This window comes from Hemicordylus capensis, chromosome 1, assembly GCF_027244095.1.
Source record: "Hemicordylus capensis ecotype Gifberg chromosome 1, rHemCap1.1.pri, whole genome shotgun sequence".
NCBI classification, from domain to species: Eukaryota; Metazoa; Chordata; class Lepidosauria; order Squamata; family Cordylidae; genus Hemicordylus; species Hemicordylus capensis.
Window position 1 is genome coordinate 347,588,808 of NC_069657.1, and position 23,354 is coordinate 347,612,161.

The following is a 23,354-nucleotide window of genomic DNA, read 5'->3' on the forward strand; positions in this document are numbered from 1 at the left end:
CTCTGTAACTCTTGGTGTTTCTTTAGCCTTTGTTTCACCACTTGCAAGGACACTCTTAAGCTGCAGGATCTTGTAACAGTTGCCATGCCATCACCTCTACTCCCCACCACAAACATTTATCCACAAATGAGGTAAAAGAGATCCTAAATTATGCAGAAGCACATTACCACACTTGTTGACAATATGTAATGTAAAGCAAATGTTTCTTGCAGTTTGCAACCCAGAGGCAATTTCCATGAGACTCGCAAGCTCTTAGACACTGGTCTGACTGTGTACACACAGTATATACAGATGACTAGAAAGTTAAGACAGCTATGTTATGTACTTGAAAGGAATCCTACAAAACTAACAAATCATCTCAGCCCAGTTCTTATTTTATATACAAGTATGAGTTTACTTTCTACACAGCATGTAAAAGACAATTTGCAGTCCAATGACAAAGCAGTTCTCTGCCCACAGCCAATTTCAGGACAAACCACATGACTAATGGAAAATCAGAGCAAATTACAGACTTATTCAATTTTAAATTTAGTAACTGCTGACTTTCTTTAAAACCTTGAAAATGCCTATATTCTTTAGAGATAGCAGTCACGAGAACCAAGCTAGACATTAAAACTGTTAAGAAATCAGAATCTTTTAGAATATCTTGATTGAAGCACTTTCCATTCAAGTTAAGACAGAAAGACTTTCTATTTAGTCTGACTGATTTTATCAGTCAGAACGACTGACCATATTACCTTCCTGTTATACCTTGCTGTTAGTGGCTTATTTGAGGTCTTTGGGGCCATTCTCTCTGGGTTGTCTGTGGGCCCCCAAGAGCATAAGAGACACTGAGGTTGTTCTAGAAGGACAACCAAGGCCCTTGCAAGAAAATGTTGCTAGGACATGTATTTTGGTAAGACACTGAAGAGACTTATTGGTGAACATCTAAGTAATGTGAAATATTTAAAAATGGGTGCCCCTTTGGTAGCTCATTTTTTGAAGAAAAATCATTCCTTTAGGGATGTACAGTTTGGGGCAATATGGAAATGATAAAGTTCTACTCAGGAGAGAAGCATGGTGGATTTTGGAAATGAACACTTCGGTTCCACAAGGGTTAAATGAGGGATTTGAGGGGCATGCTTAAATGAAGGCTGTGATATTCCTTTAAGTTCAAGTTTGTGGAGCTAATGAATTACAACTGGGTTGACTGGTTATAGTATAAATGTGTTTCTCTAGGTGGTACACATCTAACACATTGTAGCCGGAGGCTGGCCTTCCTTCAAGTAGGTTGGAGATCTTGGACCACCATCATACAGAATGGCAAGTTTTGTCTGGAATCAGCAGCTGCGTATCTGGGTGGTCCTCCTGTGGGTGAAAGACAGACAGGAACCATCATTGTAATGGATGCATTTGAAGGTAAGCCAACAATAGGATGCTGGTAGTGGATGCCATAAAGCCCAGCAGCTTCTGCATGGACCCCACTGGATGTCTCTTCAAGGCAAAGGTTTTGTGGGCCATGGCCTTGATGTTGGTAATCCTTCAGGATGCAGAGAAGCTAGCATATTTTGCGAGTCAAGAATTGTGCCTAAAAACTCTATAGTCCTTGCAGGTGTTAAATTTGACTTCTCCCAATTGATACAGAAACCAGAGACCTAGAAAGTCTAAAAGTGTCAACGTGATCTAAACATGCTAATGCAAGATCTCTCTAGACTGTGCCACCAGGCGTCAATCACCTAAATATAGAAATAGATGAATGGCCTGCTGATGAAGATGGGCTACTACCACGGCCATATATCTGGTAAAGACTCCTGGGGCAGCGGACAGGCCTAAGGGCAAAACTTTGTATTGGTAAACTCTACTCCTGATGCAAGAACAAAGGTGTCCTTCAAGTATATCACTGCAAACCAATCATTGTGGAACAAGAGTAGAGGGTCGTCATCCAGAAACATTTGGACTGAATGAGATTGTTTAAGCCATAAAGATCCATGATGCGTCTCAAGCCCCTAGCTCTCTTTGGGATTGTAAAATAATGTGAGTGGAACCCCATAGCATTGCTGTGCACCACTTGGATGGCATCTTTCTGAAGAAGTGACTGTACCTCTTTTTGAAGGGTAGGACTGGAATGCGTACATCACGTTCCTGAAAAAGGTGGCAGTGTGTGGAATTCTATTGCGTATCCCATAGGCACGATGGTCAGCACCCATTGGTCTGTAGTGATATCTTGACACATGTCTGCATAAGGGAGGAGTCTGGAGCCAGACACTGTGTCAGGCCCATTTGGCCTTGGGAGTGGTTTTCTGAGATGGAATAGATTACTTGCGAAAGGAACTATATGGTTGGTACCCGTTCCTCCTTTGTTCTTGGTTATGGAACCTTTGGTAAGAAGATCCCTGTTGTGGTTGTTGGATCCAAGGACGTTGCTTATTGGAACATTGTTGGAAAGACTGGATACCCATAGATTTCACAGCGGTCTTCATTTTGTGGATTCGTCCTAACATATTGTCCTTCTCTTTTCCAAAGATAATATCCCCATCAAAAGGAAGGTCCTCAATTCATAGCTTAGCCTCAAGTGTAAGAGAAGTAGATTTAAGCCAAGCATGTCTGCACAAGGCTACAGCTGCAGCCATTGTGCAAGAGCCGCAGACTGCTTTGTGGCATGCTGAATGAAGCTGTTGCTTCGTAGTCTGTAGACCTTTGGTAAGAGAGGTCACGGCTGCCTTTCTCTGTTATGGCTGAAGCTGTTGAATGAACCATTCCAGCTTTTCAAAAAGAAAATGGGTATAGCAGACCATGCACCCTTGATAATTTGATATGTGCACCTGGAGACTAGCAATGGCATAAATGTGTTTCCCAAAGGAATCTATTTTTCTCCCATCAGGGTCAGATGAGGCAGACAGTTTTTGCTTTGGGCCATATTGAGAGGACTCAACCACTATTGAGTTAAGTTTGGGGTGCAGGAGCAGGTCGGGTGCATCACTTTGATGAACTCTGTACAGATTTTCCAATTTCTTAAATGTTGGTTGGTCCAAGCTGCCTTCACCACCTCCATGACAGTAGGTAGAAGTGGCAGAGAAAGCGAGGCAGCAGAAGTGGACTTGATCAGGCCAAACATAGGGTTCACAGTTTCATGTTTCAACTACTGAACACAATTTAAAGGATGTGCAAGAAGACATATACTGTTTTCGGCTCCCTGAGAAAATGATGGGTGGGCGGAAGTGGGGGAGAATATCAGAAAAAATAATGCAAAATGAACAGATAATGAGATTATAGACAGAAAGAACATAAATAAATAGTAAGAAGATAAAAGGACTGAAATTTAAGAGAAAACAGCTTAGCTCGCATGAAACTATTTTCTGGCAGAAGGTCACCCAACGTCGCTATCATGGCAGTTGGAAGAAGATATATGTCATCAGAGGATGCTGCTACCACCAGAAAGCTATGACAGCTCTAGAAGGTTCTTGCCTAATGTTTACACAGGTAGACACCAACAGTGTGGAGGATATTAGAACCACTAGCAAGAATTGGGTGATACGGATTATCTAGACCCCTTTCAGTCTGGCTTCTGTTCTGGATATACAGCTGAAACTGCCTTGTTCTCTCTAGTGGATGACCTACACCAGGAGCTTGACAGGAGGAGTGTGTCCCTGTTGGTTCTGCTGGACCTCTCAGAAAATCCAATGCCATTGGCCATGGTATCCTTCTGGAATGCCTCTCAAGTATAGAGATTGGAGGTACTGCTTTGGAGTTGCTTTGGTCCTTTCTCAGGAGAAGGGTCCAGAAGGTGGTGCTGGGGGATTACTGCTCGGCTCCTTGGCCATTGGTCTGTGGAGTCCCGCAGGGTTTGGTTTTGTCCCCACTGCTGTTTAACATCTACATGAAACTGCTGGGAAGGGCCATCTGGGGACCTGGACTGAGTTGTCAGCAATATGCAGATGATACTCAGTTTATATATATATATAAACTCTTTTTTAATGCTTTATATTAAATAGAAAGGTAAGAAAAAGGTTACACCTCTGAGCCACCAACTTGTCCAATAACACATAATATGATATAACACATGTTCATACCCATGTATGTGCTACGTAGTTTCATACTTATCTTAGTTAATTGTTTACATACAGAACAAATGCAAAAATAAACAAAATCTTGCCATCAATAACTTTCTAACACACCTAGTTGATATGAAGAAGAAAATTATAAGAAAAAGAGAAAATAATTGAACAACTCCCACCAGACCTGTCAGTCAGCTAATACCTAGATAATAATCTTGTCTTGGGGGAAATAATAATTTGAATATAAGTAGGAGAGAGAGAGAGAAAAGGGATCAAATTATTTAAGAATAGAGACCAATATTACTAAAATAAAAATGTTAGTTATTTTGAATATTATTTTAAATTACATCCACAAATTTCTGTGTTCTGGTTAAATTTCCTGTAAACAAAACATATTCAGAACTTTAATGTATGTTACTAATTGGGCGGTTACCTATTTCCAAAGGTGAACCAAAAAAGGAGCAACCATTTGAAAAGTAAAAATGCTACTTCGAGCTGAGACTTCTATAATGCCTCTGTGGTGATGGAACTGAAACTAACAGCAGCACTTCTAAGAACATCAAAAGGATCCTTTAGGAACATAGGAAACTGCCATATACTGAGTCAGACCATTGGTCTATCTAGCTCAGTATTGTCTTCACAGACTGGCAGTGGTTTCTCCAAGGTTGCAGGCAGGAATCTCTCTCAGAGATTCTGTGCATAACCTGGCGGTAGTCTATCCTCCCCCGCTCGATCTCCTTCGGAGAGTTGAAAGCCAGATCTTCCGTCTAGTATGGCACACAGCGTCCTTCCCTTTGGCCCGTGCGGTAGCATTTAAGGAGGTTGAGTGGGGAGGCCTAGCCCTACTTGCCCTGCAACCCTATTTTGTAACTGAATTCATGTCCTACAATTTTGGAAACTGGATTTTCGTGAATGTCCATAATATGTCCAACCTCCTGCAAAAAACCTGGGTCTCGCTTTTCGCTCTGCACTGGCACAAGTCAGCATGGGGCATAGCATGGTGGGGGAAAGGATCTTTCAATGGTAATATCACACAAGTATTAAAAAGAGAACACCCGGACTACTTGAGAGATTTGTTATTCACACTTTAAAAATGGTTGAACCGGATCTATTTAAAGGATCCTTCTCAGTTAAGCAGCTAAGGAAAACAATTTATGGAGAGATTCTAGAAGTGGGTTTCTTAAAACCTGATTTAGAACGTAAACGTTACAAACACCACACATCACAGTACTTGTTGCAACCCAATCACCCTATCGCTCTCTTTAAGGAGAAAAAAGTCCCTTTCCATTTATGGGAAACAAGGTGGCGCTTATACCATCAAGTACTACCACTTAATGCGGCTAAGCTATGGCTCCCAGAGGACCAGCAAGAGTGCCCTAAAATCACCTGCAAACAGAAAGCTAGTGAGCTAGGTAAAACATTCAAGGAAAGCCACTCACATTTCTTAAAAGAGTGTGTGGTAGCCAAAAGAGTGTGGCAGGGAGTAAGAAAGCTGTTAGAGTGACCTGATTTGGAAAAACAGACTTGGGAAGAACTAACATCGGGTTTGAGCGATAGAACCTCCTTTCGAGGTCCCAGAAAGAAACCTTCAAGGAAAATGGGACAGAACGGGTCCCCTCATACTAGGGAATTGGAATGTTCCCCTCCTCGTAATCAGGTTAGTAAACCTGTATATCATTTATGCAATGCTCCTGCATAGGAATAGGGAGGGAAGACGCGACCAAGAGGTTCACGCAGATGAGACAGTAAAGCTCTTCTGGAAAAGTTTGTATGCTTATGGGCAAAAAGACAAGAGCATCTCTTCTAAACAGCAATGGGACAAATTGTGGAAATGGACGTCGGATGTAACCCCCCCGATTACCTGATGTGCCTTGAAATCCCCCACCCCCAAGTTACAGTACTACCTGCATATACTTCATAACCTTGTGGGTTTCCAAATCATTGTCTGTAAATCTTTGTAGATATATCATGTACAAACAACCACTTTGTATATAATTGTGCTTTGGCAACATACTGTATGCTTTGGTAGTTCGTTGGTTCAATAAAAAAAAATCTTGTCCTATAAATAAAAAATCTTGTCCTATCTTGGAGAAGCCAGGGAGGGAACTTGAAACCTTCTGCTCTTCCCAGAGCAGCTTCATCCCCTGAGAAGAATATCTTACAGTGCTCACACATCAAGTCTCCCATTCATATGCAACCAGGGAAGACCCTGCTTAGCTATGGGGACAAGTCATGCTTGCTATCACAAGACCAGCTCTTGTAACAAAAAAAAAACATATTTATAGATACTATTCCATAATATAACTTCTCCCTTGAAATTCTTCGAAAAATGAGTTACAGGTTTACTTGTATTGATAAATCCATAGCCTTTCATATACTTCAAATTTTAAAAAAGGAAAAAAAGAGGGAAACAAAACAAACAAAAAAACAAGGGGAGGGAGAAAGGAGGGGGGGGAACTCAGCAAGCCCCCATGGAACAGACTTTCTCAAAAAGTTTAAAAATATAAATTAAAAATATTAATATATTGTAACAACAATAATTAATATTATCAGTTATTATCAATTATCAGTACCGATAATTGTTTATTATAATATCAGCATTAGTGTGTTGTAGCACATTAATGTTAACATTGCTAATGTATTACAAGCCAAAATTTAGTGAACAAGCTAACATACAAAAACAGGGGGGGGGGAGTAGAAATATACAACAGGAAACTTCAATCTCCCTAGTAATAATCTTTGAAAACTGGTAAAAAAAGTCTAAGCTCTAGTATAGAACCATATTCTCCTCCATTAAATCCCTTCATTAAAAAGTTCTCCTTGAATTTAAAAGCTGGCTAGTCTGGTTAATATAAAGTGTATTAATCATAATAAAATTGCTTATTTATTTCTGTCCTTCAGAACAGGCAAATAACAACAACAACCACCACCATTTATCTTTAGGATATAACTAAATAAGACATCTCAATTCTATCTCCCTATTCCAAGCCTCGTAATTATTATCACAGGGAATAAACACCGATCTTTATGGAGCTAAACATAGGAACATAGGAAACTGCCATATACTGAGTCAGACCATTGGTCTATCTAGCTCAGTATTGTCTTCACAGACTGGCAGCGGCTTCTCCAAGGTTGCAGGCAGGAATCTCTCTCAGCCCTATCTTGAAGAAGCCAGGGAGGGAACTTGAAACCTTCTGCTCTTCCCAGAGCGGCTTCATCCCCTGAGGGGAATATCTTGCAGTGCTCACACATCAAGTCTCCCATTCAGATGCAACCAGGGCAGACCCTGCTTAGCTAAGGGGACAAGTCATGCTTGCTACCACAAGACCAGCTCTCCTCTCCTAACTAAGCAAGACCTCTCCTTCAAATCCTCTCTTTCATGCATTTTTACGTAACTGTATATAGGGGAAACCAATGACCAATCTTGGAGGAGGCCCTAACAGAATTCCCTAGAATTAATTGCCAAAGAAGCCAAACCAATTACAAATTGTGAAATTAAATATCATAATCCAGTACAAACAATACTTTTAGAAGTTCGAAGTTCAAGGAGATTATAAATCTTAATGTCCCAGATTTTCTGTCAGGAACAGAATAAGCCAAGTCCCTAATATCTTGTAAAGAGCTGTATTTAATTCAAACTCCAGTTTTCTCAAAATACTCGAATATGCTCAAACAGGAGATTTATAATGTTTCCAGTTTAATTTTTTTTTTTTAAAAAAAAACCTATTTATTTAGAATAAAAGCCAATATTATTAGAATAAAAATTACAGTTATTTGGGTACTGAGGCACCTAGTAAGACACAAAATAAGGACCATTTCAAACATTTAGATTCCATCCATACATAAGGGCCATGCTGAGCTTCTCAATGTCTTAATATCTTCTTTGTATTGGTTCAATTTTAATTTCAAATATGATAAGTAAGATCTCAATTGCAGTAAAGTCAATTTAGTGAAAACGTATAACAATCTTGTCCCCTCATGCGGTAAGAAGTTGTAGATACATCTTGCAACAAGTTCCGTCTATCGTGAAAATAGAAGACTAAATACAACTATAACAGGATTAATGGGAGAATAAATTCCTACGCTGAGAAAAACAGTACATTTTGCTAAAGATCCTTCCAATTCAAAACAAGTAATGTGTCTCCGTAGATAATAGTTCCAAAAACCACAGATGCTAACAAGATCCGGTGAGAAAATATGTTCTTCCACGTCAGTAGGGGTGGGGAGGAGGAAGGAAAGAGGAAGATCTGGACTCTTTACTATAAATCCTTCCAAGATAAAGAAGCTGAAAAATTTTCATAGCGGAATAACAGAGTAAATAAAAAAACAAAATTTAAATTACTTTAATCCAATCCTTTCCCTCGACTACTTAAGAGTTCTGAAATATCCAATTTTAACACCTCCAACAAAATCTTCCCAGTCTGACAAATAGAAATAAGTCAGCTTATGGCATTCAAATAATTAACTTATAAAAAATAAAAACCCAGATATCTTGCAAACACTCAGAATTCTTCTGAGCCCATCAATCACCGCCCAATCGATTCCTTACAGCAACCAGAAGAGAGAAAAAGAAAAAATCCTACCACTCTGATAAATGTTGTAAATCCAATTAAGACATAAACAAACCGTAAATCTTGTAGACATTCCAATCAAGGTTTCACTGCTGCCGTTGTTAAGTCTTCTTATGTGCTAATTATGATTCCTCCAATAAAACAGTTAACCTACAACGTAAACCACCTTCACCTTCAGAAAAACCACCTTGAGGCACCTTCAGCAGTAACCAAAATTCGAGCTGCAGTTTTCTTCAGTCCCGATTCCAGTCAAAATTGTAAGCAGAGGAACGATAACATTCCTTGTCTCTTCAGTCTGACTCTCTCCTCTTAAATCTGGAACATCGTAGTAACCTTCTAAAAAGTCCATGGGAGTCATTAAAGAATTTAAAAGAAAAACACGGGGAAAGGTAAAAAATGTCTAAAGTACTTGAGAAGAAGAGGAGAAAGAAAAAAAGAATCTTATGGGCTCAGAGATTTAAAGTAAGAAGTAGATAGGAAAGGTGGGCAGTCTTTAAGATAGCAAGATGACTTTGCCACATCCTACTCAGTCCGGGGCTTGAAGTGGACAGATCTGTCCTGCGAGGCAGTCCAGGCATCTCCCAGGCATGATCAAACTTGGAATCTTACTGGACAAGGAGAAGGTCAAGCTCTACATGCCCTCTGGTCTTCAATCATACCGATTGAAGAATTATGGACCAAATTGGCGAGGGAGGCTTCAGCAGCTCAGCTGCTGCCAACCTCCCGTCAAGACGCCATTGCCGGAAGTTTCTCAGCGATATCTCTCCTTATCACCTAATCCTAGGGAAACAGTGGATGTCCTGAATCGGGGCTGGGGGCAGTGATGGGATGGGTGTGGGCCAAGATTGAAACCGGGCAAGATAAAGGTGTTGTTGGTCAGTAGAAGAGCCAATCAGGATGAAGGGACTCAACTAGTTCTGGGTGGGGGTTGCCCTCCCCTTGAAAGAGCAGGTGTACAGTTTGGCGGTATAACTCTGCAGTGTTCCCTCTAATTTTTTAAATCAGTGAGCAAACTGGGTTTTCTTCTGGGCTGCAGCATCAAGGCAGTCTGTGCGCTCTGTGCATATGTGCATTATTATGTGCCACTATAGATACAACACACACAAACTCGGTCCCTCTAGGTACACTCCTTCTCTTCTCACCCCAAACACCTCCATCCACAGACACACAGACCCCTCTAGTAAACTCATTCCCTTCCCTTCCCAACACACATACACACCCTCCCTCTAGGTACTCTCCTTTCTGAGATATGAGCCACTGAGATATAAGACCTCTGCAACTACAAGAAAGGTCTTTAAAAGTTAAGCACTGGAGCTCCCAGCAGAAGCCCCTCCCCTAGCTTTCCCATTGGACAAGGAATCCTTAGTCTGTAGAGAGCAGCAGGGAGAGGCAGAAGGGAAGGGAAGCTGCTTGGGAGCCTTCTCTGAGCTACTAAACAGGAGAATCAGCTCTCTGGCTTGCAGAGCGGGTGGGAAGCCGATTTTCAGTCCTTGGCATGCCTTCCTATCAAACACCAGCACTGGTATTTAAATACACACAAAAACACAAAACAAAAAGTTACGACACGATTACTGTTATGTGTAGTTTATCCTTAGTGCCTATTAAAAGGCATGGGACTGAAGAAAGACTAATTTAATCTTTGATGTTTGCTAACATTGGCAGTCCAAGGGTCAATAGCAGCATCTTTAAAATAAGAATAAGATGTTTAAATGCATGTTTTAAAAAGCACCCAAAGAAACAGGCTATAGCTGGTGCTCATTGAAAGCTTCTTCAGATAGCACACACCAATTCGCTTTAGACAAGGCCATTTTCCATATGGGCATATTACTCAAAGGATAGTAGTACGTACAACAGAAGACTGAAGCTTTCTTAAAATGGGAAGGGTTTTTTCCTCCTTTTCAGGACATCAATATATTGCATACAGATATTCAGGAGGACAGTAAAAACTGTTGTGAGTTACTTACTTATCTGCATTTACAAGGCAATGATAGAACATGACAAGGGCGTCCAACCACAGAGGGGTGCTAAACAGCTAAAAGTCAGTGTTTTGCAGCTCTACCCCACCCACCATGCCTTTATTTATATATTTATCATATACCACACACCATACTTTCATCTCTGGGCAGTTTTGGAAAGTCTCTGGCAAGTCTGGCCACCCCAAACTTTCGTCAATCTAAATCATTTCACTAGTGGTATAGGGTGAAAATATTCCCAAACAAAAAAATTTCCAACATATTTTTCTATGGAAGATTCATCATTTCTAAAAACTTAGTACAAGAGAAAGGAAAATCAAAACAAAAGCAGTGATTGAATCACATAGTTGGAAATGAAACCAAAAGTAAGCAGTCTCCAGCATTTCATTTCTTTTTTTGAACAGCAAAGAGTAGAATTAAAAACTGTTTCTTGAGCATACAACATAAGATTAAAATCTATCATGTTTTGCTTTTGGTTATTTTGTTATAGAGAATTATAAGCCTCTCTCCGTGGTCCAATCTGGATTACCCTTTGCAGATTATTTTTAATTTTAAAACTCAAAGGACCAAACTATACATTTAACATAACATGTAGTTTGGCCCTAAACTACAGGAAAGAAGTGCTATGAAACAATGGTAATCTGTACTGTAGAATTTACCATAGTCTGAAATATTTGAAGTTCATTTCAGTATTAACAGTTGTGGTAAAGAGGACAATTCAGAGTTATTTGAAATTTGTCCACCTAATGTGGAAAACTAATATACTGGATTTTATCTCTATATTTCCCTCCAGAAGGTATTTCCAGAGCATTATAAATATACTTTCAACTGGATGGTTTGAGTCCTGGAATATTTGTGTTAACTTTCATTTTTTCAAGGACTACTTTTTATACATTACATTTGTATACCCCATCCAAACAGTTCTGGGTAGTGCACAATAGCAAAAATAAAACCAGCGAATCAGTAATTTAAAAACAATCATTACAAAACAATTTAAACATAGTTTAAAACCATTAACAATTAAAACATTTAGAACAGTTTAAAAACCCTGGGAGGCCAGGCCAAACATAGGTTTTAAGGGCTCTCTTGAAGGCCAACAATGAACTCAAGCTACGGATTTCTGCTGGGAGTGCATTCCACAGCCCAGGAGCAGCTACAGAGAAGGCCCGCCTCCGAGTTGCCACCAGACATACCAGTGGTAATGGGAGATAGACCTCCTCAGATGACCTTAACATATGGTGAGGATCATGCAGAAGAAGGCGCTCTCTAAGGTAACCGAGATCTAAGCCATTCAGGGCTTTAAAGGTAATAAACAGCACTTTGTATTTTGCCCAGAAACATATCGGCAGCCGGTGCAACTGTTTTAAAACAGGCATAATATGGTCTCTCCAGGTTACCCCAGAGACCAGTCTGGCTGCCGCTATCTATCCTGTGGCATTTCGTTATAACAGAAGGAGAAACAGCCACACAGTTAGCAACTATGTCAATGAAACACAGAACTTAGTTACTGAACGTTTTGAACCAAGTGAAGGTGTATGATGAAAAACTTGCCTCCTAATTTTCCCTTTGTGTAGCAAGAGGCTCAGTAGACCATACATACTCAATTCCATACAACTTCATTAATATTGGTCTTCCTCAAAATGTAAAATGTGTTACTGCAGTTACCACTGGGTTGGCAACGGAACCGGTTTTGCCAGTTTGGCTCAAATCTGAACCCAACTGGACCCAGTTCAGCCACTGGACTGGTTCATAGAGTTGTTTGCAGACCAGTTCGATGGTCTATTGGTAAAGAGGAATCCAGTGAGGATCCCCCTTTACCAGTAAATGGGCAGCAGGGCTTCCCTAGGGCTAGACAGGGTGAGAGGGGAGTCAGTGGTACTCACAAAGAGGATCGGCAGTGGTGGCCGCAGGTCCCCCCACCCCTGCTGGCCTACCCCAAAGTAGCCCAGGCCGGTGACAGCCTGGTTCAGGCTTTCTCCGGCCCATTCTAGTGACCTATGCACACATGCAGAGGCCACTTTAGTGACCTCGGCACATGTAGAGGTCACTAGAATAAGGTGGAGAAGATCCGAACCAGGCCATCGCCAGCCCAGGCTACTCTGGGGGAGGCTGGCAGTGGGGGGGGGGTGGTTTGCCACCCTTACCCTGATCCTTTTTGTGAGTACCACCACTCTAACCCTAAGAAAGCACCCCTGACCCTTTATTGGTAAAGGGGGATCCTCACCAGGTTCCCCTTTACCAGTAGACCCCACAAATGGTCTAGCAGACCCCCGAAAAAGGGCCCAGCCAGTTCAAACTCAGACCAGCTGGAATGAGTTTGGAATGCAATTTCCTGCTGTGGTGATTCTCTTTATTTAGCAAGGGGAGAGCAACTGGCTCTGTCCATCCCCAGCACAACACCGCCCCAGTGGCTGTTGCTGGTGTCTATCGTATGTTTCTTTTTTAGGCTGTGAGCCCTTTGGGGACAGGAAGCCCTTTTGTTTATTCATTCATACCAATGTAAACCATTTTGAGAACTTTTCTTGAAAAGCGGTATATAAATATTCTTCGTCATCAATTCAAACAGTGGTTCGAATTGGGTCGGCTTGCACATCCCTAGTTACCATAAGCTCTCAGGCAAAACACAATATCCAGCCGGTTTTGAAGATTTTTCCAGGTATTTTGTAATATACTGGATATATAAGACATTGCAAGAAATATCTTTTGAACTACAGCCATGTTTGCAGTCTAAGTAATGTTCACCTCTAAAGTCCTCTTCCTCACAAGATTTGAGAAGAGATCAGGAATATTTCTTGAAACCCTATGAAAAAACTGATCACATCTGTGATCCAGAATTTTACAATGCATCCTCTAATTTTATGTTTCCTCCCCAATTCAAGAGCAAGTAGTTAGTTTTAACACATGAACACCCATGGTATTCAGGCATTGCCACCACTCTGCATATAGTTGCAACATTTGCTGAACAGGAGAAAACAAAATCACAGTGCATTAGCAATGTTCCTCAAGTGTTTTGAAACACAACTACTACTTACAAAACTAAGAGGAAACAAACTAATTGACAGGAAACAAGAGTGAAGCTTACTGATCAGACAGCACTATGCTGACAACTTACTGATGCAGCAGTTTGGACAGCACATTAAGAGTCAAAGGTTGAACTGCAAACTCACTTCTTTGTTTCCTGCAGTGTCCACATTCAGAGACTCTCTGCTTCATAGTCATAAAAACAAGATCTAGCATTACATCCTCAGTGTGTGCATATATAACAATAACAACTGTGCATATAGAAATGGGAGAGGGTCACAGAGAAGCAAGTGGTATAGCAGACAGTGCTGTACTTGGACTGGGGAGACCTTGGTTCATATAGCCTGCTCAGTTTTGAAGCTTCCTGGGTGATTTAGGTTGAGAGGCATTATCTACTTCACCAGGTAGTTGAGATTGTCCTGATGCCTGGAGGAAGTACAGGGATGTAAATAATGTTAGTTAGGAACATTAATTATATCATTCAGTGCCACACAAATACACCCCATTTGTCCCTAAGAATACATCATTGTATTAAGAACATAGGCAGAGACTTGCTGGATTGGTCCTAAAGCCTATCTAGTCCAGCATCCTGTTTCCCACAGTGGCTCAACAGATGCCTCTGGAAAGCCCACAGACAGAAAATGACAGGATGCCCCCTCTTCTGCTGTTGCTCCTCTGCATCCTGTCTCTGAACTGGAGTTAGCCGATAACCATCAGAACTAGTAGCCATTGATAGACTTGTCCTCCCCTTCTTAAAGCCATCCAAGCTGGTGATCATCACCGCATCCCTTTCCAAAGATTAATTAGGGAAGAGGTTGTGCCAAGATCACACTCATCATGACACTGTCCAAATACTATGGGTTTACTGAGAAGCTTTACTGTGAGTTTGAATTTGCCCCCCAAAACCAATGCAAAAAGTGGCTTTTTTACCCCCGATATAAATAGCATGCAATTAAAAAACCCGAATCGTGTCTGGAGTGCTCCCTTATAGCTTGCAGGGACTTTGGGTAAATCTGGCAGTAAATGCACACCTTCCATTCTGGAGGAGAAGCAAACAAAAGGCTTGATAAAAATTTACCAGTCTAAAAATGCTCCTGGTAACTGGAGCCCATGTAGAAGGGTGATTCAGATGAATAGCCCCCAGGGAGATAGATTGATATGTCAAGAGCATATTGGGATATCCAATATCACGACAGGTACACTCTCATCAAGACCCTGATCCTAACCACGTGCCAGGATGATATTGTCCACACTGGCCCACAATTGCCAACAAGACTTCTTCTCATTGCTCCATGCTTTTCCTCCTGTGCTGGAGCTCATCAGTAATGAGAACAGCCACTGAGCATGCTTGAGATGGGCCAGAAATATTGTACTATAGTTCCTTCCTCCAGAGGGCATCCACCCCAGTTCCAGTCCTGTCTGCTCAAGACCCGCCAGCCTAAGAGATTTGCTCCTCAGGAATGGCTCTTTCTACCTAGCTAAATTCTCTTTATCTTCATTTCTTTTAGATTGTGCAAGGGCGGGAAGGGGCCTATCCTTAGGCCACTTTTTCTCTTAGTTTTCTAACAAAATACAATTTTTTCTGTTTTTAATATTTGGCTAATTTGGCTCATTCCTTTCTTCATTTTCACTGTTTTATTTTTTGGTTGTTGTGGCTCCAGTTCCTCATTATGGAGCTCGCCCATGCTGAGGAATTACTTGGGGGATCCTTCTCTGAGGGCCCCCACTTTCCTGCTCAATCTCCCGGCGCCTGCAAATTGCCTGGCCATCCTCAGATGGAGAACCGGCTGGTCCGCAGAGTCCCCCACACACCACCCAGACCAGCCAGAAGACCATGGCTTCCCAGAGGGAGTTCCTCAGCCCTCCCTATCAGACTTGGAGTCTCCTATCTCTCAGCAAGAGGTTCTCATGGGCAAAGTTATTCCACAGGATCTTCAGCCGTCTGGAACAGGGATTCTCAATGTTGGGTCCCCAGATGTTATTGGACTTCAGCTCCCATAACCCCCAGCCCCAGTGGCCTTTAGTTGGGGATTATGAGAGTTGAAGTCCAATAACATCTGGGAACCCAACATTGAGAATCCTTGGACTGGAGCATCTTCAGGTAATGCCGTTTCCCCTCCCCATAGGCCAGCCCCCCCTCAATCAGTGATCGCAGAGCACCTCAGCGGTGTAGACAGCTTGCAAGCAGACTGGCTAAGCCATCAGTTGATAGATCCATCAAAATGGTTTTCCTTCAGGTCACCAGTCGCCTGGGCACTCAGCTAATAGACCTTTATGCTGCCCCAAGCAACACACAGGTTCCTCACTTTATCTACAGGTACCTGGACTCCCAAGCGGAGGCCACGGATGCCCTGTCACCCCCATGGCCCTCGGATCTGTTGTATGAGTTTCCGCTGATGCCTGTTCTCCCAACAGTCATCCACAAACTATGCCAGGAGAGGGCAGAAATTATCCTGATAGCTCCACACTGGCCCAGCAGTCATAGTTCACAGATCTGGTCAACCTCTCGGTCCAACCACCTTGGCGTCTACCTCACTGTCTGGACCTCCTGGCTCAAGGACCCATTTTACATCTGGACATCCAACTCTGCACCTGGACATCCTGCACCTTACATCCAACTCTGCACCTGGAGGTTGAGCACAAGTGGCTAATGGCTACGGGGTATTCTTGGCAGGTGCAGGGCAGCATTATAGCTTCAGGCCGCCCATCAATGCAGCGTATTTATAAGGCCACTTGGGCAGACTTTTCCAGATGGGCCTACAGACATTATCTCGATCTGGTATCAGCGGGGCTCGCCAAGGTCCTGACTATTCTTCAACCTGGCCTGGATTTATACCTCAAACCATCTACCCTGAAAAGGCAAGCTTCTACTCTGGCTTCCGTCCTGGACATTTCAGATCCTGGGACCCATCCCCTCCATCCGCATATTTCCCATTTTCTCAGAGAGACATCTAATCTAGCCCCACCCACAATTCACCACTTCCCCTCATGGAACCTTAACAGGGTCCTGAATACCTTCACATTCCCACCATTTGAACCCTTGGCTTACATTCCCATAAGGCTCCTCTCCTTCAAGACTCTTTTTCTGGTGGCCATTATGTCAGCCCACAGAGTTTCGAAACTGGGGGCCCTGTCAGTTCGTAAAGAGCTGTGTCTCTCAACACTGTGTTCCACCACTCCCAGGATGTTATTTTGCCTTCCTTCTGTCCCAATCCTTCCCACCACAAGGAGAAGCTTTGGCACAATTTGGACATGCGCCAGGCCTCACGTTTCTACATTTGGTTCACAAGGGAGTCCAGGTTGTTTGATGCCCTTTTTGTATCTTTTCAGACCCATAATCTGCGCCAGATGATGTCCTAATCTATGCTGGCTGATTGGATTAAGGCTTGTATTAAGCTTTCCTATGAATCTCAGGAGTTGGTCCCCACTTCGGGGATCATGACATACTCCATTCGCTTTTGTACTCAAGCCCCTCAACATGGTCATCTGCTACCTCGTTTATCCGTCATTATAAGATTTCTTTGGTCGCTTCGCCTCAGTTGACATTTGGATGTAGAGTCCTCCAGCAAATAGTCTGACATCCTCTCCCTCCCTCTTAGGGAATATTGCTTGGGCACATCCCATTACTGATGAGCTCCAGCATAGGGGGGAAAGGAACATTGTTCATACCTGTGAAGGGTTTTTTCCCTGTACCTGGAGCTCATCAGGCCCTCCCAGATGTCATGTCTGGGAGTTTTTTCTTGTATATCATTGTTGTGGAGGGATCAGATTCCACTTCTGGGTGGAGGCAGCTCCCAGGGTTACAGAGTTAGTCCTTCTCTTTTGTCATTGTGTCTCTGCCACTCAGTTTTTTTTTCCTGTTCTCAGTTTTCCTGGTTTTATCTTGTACTAAAACCTGGTTTTATCTTGTACTAAAACTTCCTCAGGTGCGATCTCAACCTTAGGTTGCCACTCATCACTACAGTCCCGGATAGGGATGTGCATGGTCCAGAGCAGTCCAGACCAGCACCGAAGGGGGGCCTTCCTTTTAGGGCGGGGAGGGCTTGCTTACCCCTCCCGCCTCTTTGCCCCCGCCAGAGGCCGTATCGTACCTAGTAAATGGGGCGCTGGAAACCAGCTGCCCCCACCCGCGAGCGGATTAGGGTGAAAAATTAGTAGGGTACTCCCGCCGTCCCGCCCTCCCTCCTTCCCCCCCACCCCCCCCGAGTGCTCACCGCATTGTTTCAAAAAAAAGAGAGGAGCTCGCGAACAGAGCTCCTCTCTCGGCAAAGTCTGTGGCCCAACTGGGGCCTGGGGCGCGCGCGTGCGCGATACGACGTCTAAAGGAACTTCCGCCGGAGGCCCGGTCTACCCGGCAGGATGAGGCCGGGTAGACTGGGCCTCCGGCGGAAGTTCCTTTAGACGTCGTATCGCGCGCGTGCACGCCCCAGGCCCCAGTTGGGCCACAGACTTTGCCGAGAGAGGAGCTCTGTTCGCGAGCTCCTCTCTTTTTTTTGAAACAATGCGGTGAGCACTCGGGGGGGGGCAGGGAAGGAGGGAGGGCAGGACGGCGGGAGTACCCTACTAATTTTTCGCCCTAATCCGCTCGCGGGGGGGGGGGGCAGCTGGGGCGGCTGGTTTCCAGCGCCCCATTTACTAGGTACGATACGGCCTCTGGCGGGGGCAAAGAGGCGGGAGGGGTAAGCAAGCCCTCCCGCCCTTAAAGTAAGACCCCCACCCACCCGGACCCGGACCGGCCAAGTCCAAACCAGTCCGGCAGTTCGGAGGCCATTAGAATGGCCTCCAGACAGGTTCGGACACACCCCTAGTCCCGGAACTGGGGTGGACGCCCTCTGGAGGAAGGAACTATAGTACAATATTTCCGGCCTGTCTCAAGCATGCTCAGTGGCTGATCCCAATACTGATGAGCTCCAGCTACAGGGAAAAAGAATCCTTCACAGTTAAGACCAATGTTCCTTTCCATTGCCCTAACTGAGAACAGGCAGACTACACAGTAAATCACCAATCTTCACAGGGATAAAGTAGATTTGCACGGTGGCTTGGTGCCACACAGGTGGCCTAGCTAACACAATATGGCTAAAAACAGATGGTTTTTTAAGGAGGTTTTTAAAAACAAACAAACATTGAATATAATTGGAACTTAATTTTTTTAATGGTTTTACATGAAATCTGAATTTACTATAAACAAACATGTTGAAGCATACACAAAACTGAGTCATGGTCATTTATCAAACAGATTGGACCTAGTACAGTCAAGCAGTCCAGCTATACTCTGATCCCCATTTCCCCAACCAAACCACATTGCATTCTAAAGCAATCTGCTCTTTAGCTTCTGAACTGAACACTACAGCTTTGCTATTAGTGCCCCACTGAGTCACTTAAAGTGCTCAAGCATACATTAATAAGTTAATATTTTAGGCTGCAAAGAAGAAGAAATAGCTAGCCATTTCCTCAGAAGTTGAGTCACTAGGACACATTCAGTTGGTCACGTTCAGGAAGCACTATGCTGCCATGTCTGCAACATGTCTTATGTTTTGCATAAATCTTATTGTAAACAGAGACAACAGCTGGTGAGTGTTATGTTGAATGCTGCATGTTGCCTAGGAAATGAGCTTGAATTTAAAGATTGTAAACAGATTCATTTTACTATGTATGGAAATCATGTATACTGAGGATTATAGATTCAGAGAAATTGTTTAAAAAGAAAAAGTGACCTATAAACCTGATGAATCCATCTCAATTGTACTACTTGACATCAGTGTACCCTCTAAGGCATGTGTACGCTCACAAGTTTTTTGATGACGACTCAGATAATTTTAGATCCCACTCAGGTTGAATCATGATGGTCCCACTCTGAATATACATGCGGACACACTGCCTTGATATTGCTGCCCAGAACAAAACTCATTCTACGCACAGATGAAAAAGAGAATGCTACTTGACATGATGTTACTCTTATTGTAATTTTCAAAAGACGACATGAAAGATTATAAGAAGAGAGCTATGAAATGAAATTTTGCTTTTCTTCAATCCTGTAATATCCAGGATTTGATAAATCCATTCTCCAGAGTGAGAAGGTTTGCCCTGAAATGTGCCAATTTTAAACTAGTTTTGCCTGCAATTTTGCTAAGTTGAAGGCTAACATTAACAGAAATTGTCAAGATTATATTTAAAGAAGCTAATGAAAGGCTGATAAATTCACAAAATGTTCCTATTAAGTTTATGCTGTTATATAACAAAATAGACAAAGAAACAGATTACATTTCATTTTTCTTAAATATGGAAGAGGCAAACATAAGATGTAGAGATATAACCTATTCCTCTCATCTGACAATAGCAAAGGGACCATGGAAAGCAATAGAGAATAGTTTTCTTCAGGAAAACCTTCCGTTTTATTTTATTGTGCTCCATATATTATTCTGCACCACCTTGAATGCAATCAGTCAATCAATATTTATTATGCTCAGCCACTGGCCATTGCATATAAACAAAATACAGTCATATCAAATAAAAACAGCTAACACAAGTGCCTAGAAAAAGGCAACAAGTTTTAAAATCCATAAAATCAACATGCCTGGTTGCTTAAAATAAAAGAGGCTTCCTTCCTAGCTGCCACAACAAATAAGGTGACAGAAGACTGAATGCAGAAGAGACAGTTTATAAGTTATTTTAACAAATAAACTCACTTGTCAAAGTGATGGGATGAGAGATTATGTTCCATGAGGAAAGAAAAACCTTCCAAGTTGAAATACAGAAATGGGGTTTCCTTAAGATATCCAAGTTTAAAAACATAAGTTCTTATGCTTCAGAAATTCAACTCCAGGACACAAACAGACAGAATCTTACACTTCAGAAATACAATTACAGGGGAGGGATGGACAGACGGACACAATCTTATCTTCCTTAGGTACACAACACCTGCCATTCCCTTCCACCTACCCTGAAAAACTACTAAACAAACAAGGAAAAAAGGTAGATGCATCTTGAAAGATAAGACTAAAGTGCAAACTGTCACAAAATAGAAAAAGGTTTTCAGCTGCAAGCTATATTCATTTAAAAGTTTGCCTTGCTAGATCTCCACCAATGTTCCATAATTTCATTCACCATGTCCTTCCATGCCAAGAGGGGATTGTTTCCAGAGAGGCACTGCAAAGTTGTAAGGATGCCTCTGTCCTCCTCTCCAGCTCTAAAGACTGAAGGGAGAGGAAAGCTTGAGGTTTGTTTTGGCACTGCACTTTCAGGGTATTCAATTGGGGCACCCACACACACCATCCTAGCTTGAAGCTAGAGGAGAAAAGAGGTTTTCCTTTGGGTTTTTGCATTTGGAGCATCCTGAAAGTACCAAGACAAACCAAACCACAGCCCTTCCTCTCCAATATCAAGCTAGAGAGGGGACGGTATCATTCCTGCAATTGCACTGAGCTTCTAAGACTCCAAAACCCAGTGGCTGACATCCAAAGCAGATCTGGAGAATGCACAACCCTCTGGGACATATTTTTGGAAGACAAAAAGGTGTGGAGAGCAGTGAAAATCCACCCCCCACCCCCATGAGCACACACTGCTGCTCAGGAAGACTCTGGCTGAATTAAGAGACAACCAGAATGCTGGATAGCAGCCAATACCAGATCATCATACCAGGAAAATCTATAAGTCCCTCTCCAGCTTGGAACTATCAAGTGGGATTGGTGGCTTGCCATTTTGATTCTGCATTTGCAATGGCATTTTGAGCACTTCAAAGCCTGGAGCAGGGGAGGGAACAGAGGACTGTTCCTGTCCCTGACAGGTCAGGGTCCTGGTAATAACTACTAATTTTTGACTGGTCACAATATTAACAAGTTGTTCTAGTAAGAACTAATCAGCCTACTTTCCTTTCACTGTCTCTACAACAGGACTATATTTGGTTCAAATCGAGGTCCACAAGTTAGATCTCTTATACCTCAAATGTTCATGTGTCCGCCATCTTGGATCGGGGTGGATGACATCATTACAAACTATACCACTGAGGTGTCCCTGCATGTCACTCACTACAACTGTACCAAATTTGGTTTAAATCAGACAATCCACAAGTTAGGGTTTTTTTTGTTTTGTTTTGTTTTTTTAACATTTATATCCCGCTCTTCCTCCAAGGAGCCCAGTACTACATACTTGCGTTTCTCTTTCACAACAACCCTGTGAAGTAGGTTAGGCTGAGAGAGAAGTGACTGGCCCAGAGTCACCCAGCTAGTTTCATGGCTGAATGGGGATTTCAACTCAGGTCTCCCCGGTCCTAGTTCAGCACTCTAACCACTACATCACGCTGGCTCACTTGCGTCTCAAAAGTTCACACATCCACCATCTTGAATTGGGGTGGATGACATCATCAAAATCTACACCGTTGGTGTCCCTACAGCTGTAGCAAATTTGGCTCAAATCAGTTAAGCAGTTTACAAGTTAGCCCACTCGCATCTCAAATGTTTACACATCAGCCATCTTGAATCGGTGTGGGTGACATCACAAACTATGCCACTGAGGTGTCCCCGTGTGTCACTCACTGCAACTGTACCCAATTTGGTTCAAACAATTTGGTTCAAATGGGTTAGACAGTTCACAAATTAGCTGGCTTGCGCCTCAGACATTCAAGCTTCCACCATCTTGAACTGGGGTGCATGACATCACCACAACTACACCGCTGAGGTATCCCCATGTGTCCCTACAACTGTACCCGATTTGGTTCAATACTGGTTCAGGCGTTGCGAAGTTGACAGGGACACACAGACATGGATGGACACACACAGCCAGGTGATCTCATAAGCCTACTGGAAAGTAGGCTAAAAAGTCAACATAAGATAAATACACACTTTTAAATATTTCCTATCACATGCCAAATCTTTCAGAAATGCAAGCATATTAAACTATTATTCATTGATATACAGCAGTTCCCACACTTATCTTGCCTTAGTAGTCAGTCATTATTTGTGGCCAACACCCTTCTCCAAATTCTCTGACACTGATGAAGGATTTGAGGAAGGTGTCAGTTTCTAGACTCAAGATACGCAAAAGCAGAGAAGTGGATTTTCAATAAAATTTTGAATTGAACATTTCCCCCATGGAATGCTCTCATTTGCATAAAATGTTTCTCACAAAGTTTTACTATTGCAAGTTTTCCTGATACCCTCAACAAATTATGATCTAGTCTGGCATGTTATTTGACCCTTTAGTTAAAACACACACACACACACACACACACACACACTCTACTACCACATTACCTTCCTGTTACAAAAACACCACCACATATGTACTCTCTCCCCTAGGGATAATCACTTGAAAAATATTACAACACTGAAATTGCCACTCTTGCCTAATTTTGCATTGACATCTATTCATTTGGATTATTATTCATTTGGATTATTAATTTTATGAAACAATGACTTTTCAGAAATGGAAGATTTTCCACAGAATATATTTCTGTGTATGGAACTTTTTCTCATCATAAGAGTTTCTTGTGTAAGATTTTCAGGCACATTTCTCTGCTCAAAAGCAACAAGAGCCTCCAAAGCCCAGAGCACAAACTAGACCAACATCTCCCCTTCCTCACAGTCTGAACTGTGGATGTAGAGACAAGGTAAGATCTGGTCCTCCAGACTAGCACACTCTCAAGTTTCTGTGCAATGTGCAGAAAACCTGGAAGTGGGGAAGGGGAGAATGTCTCTTTATGCCAAGTATCCAGGAGCAGGCAGTCAGTGACCAGAAATATTTATGGTGGTTGCTAGAGA

At 42.5% G+C, this 23,354-nt stretch overlaps 1 protein-coding gene and 1 pseudogene across 23 annotated transcripts in view; both read right to left on the minus strand.

Moving 5' to 3' along the window:
- Nucleotides 1-23,354, minus strand: part of EPB41L2 (erythrocyte membrane protein band 4.1 like 2) — a 205,544-nt gene that overhangs the window by 169,120 nt on the left and 13,070 nt on the right. The window lies entirely within an intron of this gene.
- LOC128341355 (uncharacterized) lies at nucleotides 7,836-7,960 on the minus strand (annotated as a pseudogene).